The following is a 2,806-nucleotide window of genomic DNA, read 5'->3' as shown; positions in this document are numbered from 1 at the left end:
TTGGGCAGATAGTAGATGAGGTTGCCCTGGGATTCAAGAGAGGATAATATAGACTTGAGGCTCCTCGTGATAAAGGGCCGGTTGATTATTTTAATTTTCTTGTTAGATCATAGGGAGGAGATGGCTCCTTGAAGATATCTATCTCTGGCGTAAATTTCAATATTGAGCAATAAGAAGAGTACAAATAATAGCAAGGCCGCCCATATTTTGAATATTTATTTATATCAACACCAAAGGTGTTCGCTCATATGGAAAAATACATGGGTTAATTTTGGAGATCATCAGTTTTCAAAATGTATGAGAGGCATACAAGATGATTAAAAGTTTGTAGTTGGATTTTGTATATACCATTTTCCCATTTCACCAAAATTTTGATTGAAAGATTTTATTTGGATTTTATAGTAGTTATTTTTCCATCTTACCAATTCTTTGCCCAAAATTTACAGTAGGATTTTGTAGTCATCATTTTTCCATCTCACCATTTTTTTCACATTGTTTATTTCATGTAGTTCATTTTTTTATTTAAATCAAGGGCGAAATGCATCTCTAATATGAAAGAATAAATGAATGAGTGAATTTTAATGACATCATAGATCTTAAGCTTGTGGGATTAAGACCAATATAGTTTTATATAAAAAATAAGCAATATAAATATTATAATAAACTCATTCAAATAAATTAATTCAATATTGACTTTTCTCTCTATAAGTTATATCAAATAATCTTTTTTTAAGTTTACAAAACCTTGGTAGCCACCCTATAAACTATAGTACATTGGATAAACATAGTCAACCTGATAAATAGACTACAAAGATACTATATATATAAAATAATCATTATATATATAAAATAATCATTATATTTATTTTTCATCATAATATTTATGGGAGTAGGCCTAATGAATAAAATTTACCTATGAACAAAAAAGTCAACAATGTAAATAAAGTAAAGTAACTCTTAAATAATACAAAATAATCATGATGCAAATGCTATTAGAATTAATTGTGTCATTTTTTTCATCAACTTTTTAGATCAAGGATAGATGTATTCTTTGAATTTGATCTCATGTTGCAGACTATTGGAAGAATGACAATTGGGTGGATCTCATTGCTCTCGATCCTATCTTTGCATCCTTAATGACCAATCTCAACTATGTTGTTCTAGTAGGGAATGAACCAGGTAGGCTTATTTGGGAAGGAAATGCTAGTGGTTCTTGCTTGGTAGCTTTGAGGATTTTCTCTTTGCAAATTCCCATCTATCCTTCCCCAGTTCGGGCTAAGGTATGGAACCAACATCTTATACCAAAAATTAATATCTTCCTTTGCCTATTACTTCAAAATAAGATCCTTATGATTGAAAATTTGATGAAAGGAGGCATTTCTTTTTCTAATAGGCATTTTCTTTGTGAAGTGGCCCTAGAGTTTGGAGATCGTACTTTACTACAATGTCCTTATGCTTGGGAAACCTAGACATGTCTCTTCCAATGCCGTAATCTTTAGTGGATCCTACTTGGGATGGTGACTGAACTTTGGTCTATGTAGAGTGGATGTTGTCCTCCTATGGAAAAATATTTCTAGTTGTTGCTTGCCCCACATGTCTTATGGAACCTCTAGAAAGAAAGATACAATAGAGTCCTCAAGGATGTCTCTCAAACTCTAGCTCTATTGGCTACCCGAATTAAACATAACTTTATGGAAAATTATCATGGTCGCTTTAAAGGCAAGTTGGATTTTGAGACATGGATATTAGTTGATATTTCTAAACCCCTAAGGATAGTAATAAAGCTAAAAGATGTGAGATGAGATTTGCCACCAAGAGGGTGGAGAAAATTGAATTTTGAAGGGGCCATTAAGGGGAACTTGAGGCTGCTGGTTATGGGAATTTTTTTTGTAATGAACATGTGACAATATAGTGAAAGCCACAATAGTTTCGCTTGGTTTTCAAACTAACCACTTGGTGGAAACGATGTCTCTTCTCTATGGTTTGAGGCTAGTAATCAATTGTAGCTGCAAGTGGTTATATATAGAAGGAGATTCCATGAATATACTAAACCATTTACAAAAAAAGGTTTAAGACTTGTGGTCAATATGTAATATAATGTTAGAATGATTTTCTATTAGTAATACTCTTGATAAAGTGGTCATAAGTCACATGTAAAGGGAAGAGAACAACATAGTAAATGTTCTTGCCAACATTGCAGTTGCCAACTTGAAACCCATGATGTGGAATGAGTATTTATTAGGGTACAAAAATCTCAAAGATATGATTAATCATGACAAGGGTGTTTTGTAAAGTTGGAAATTTCAAAATTATTGTTATTAATGAAAATTATGCATTAGGACATGAAGTATAATAATGACTGTACTTATATCAAGGCTATGCATTGTAATAAAAAATTATCTCATGTTTTATGGGTCGTTTCCCTTTTGAGCTTTTATTTTGGCATTGCTTTGATAATAGAAAGTTGTATTTTGAGTGTATCTAGTATTGAAGAAAGTTGTAGAGATTTTTCCGTAGGAAAAGGTTTGAAAAGGAGGGAGTTGGGGAACCATGTACATTGTAAAAAATAAAATTGAAAGTATGGGAGAAGTTAGAGAAAGGTGGTTTGGTGCCTTATATGACTCAAATGAAGGATGCAAAGGATAAAATTACTAAAGCGCTTATCAATGGTTGGGATGTGGGCACTGTGACTCTTGTTGAATGACGCCTCAAACTCGGTATTGATATTATGGTCATGATAATGAGTCTCAATAGAAAAGGTTTGAATCTCTTCTAATATACACTAAATTACAAAGGAAGTAGTTAG

This window comes from Cupressus sempervirens, chromosome 5 (genome assembly GCF_028749045.1).
Source record: "Cupressus sempervirens isolate cs-2001-9-10 chromosome 5, ASM2874904v1, whole genome shotgun sequence".
Classification (NCBI taxonomy): Eukaryota; Viridiplantae; Streptophyta; class Pinopsida; order Cupressales; family Cupressaceae; genus Cupressus; species Cupressus sempervirens.
The sequence above is the reverse complement of the archived record's forward strand: the minus strand, read 5'-3'. Positions refer to the sequence as shown.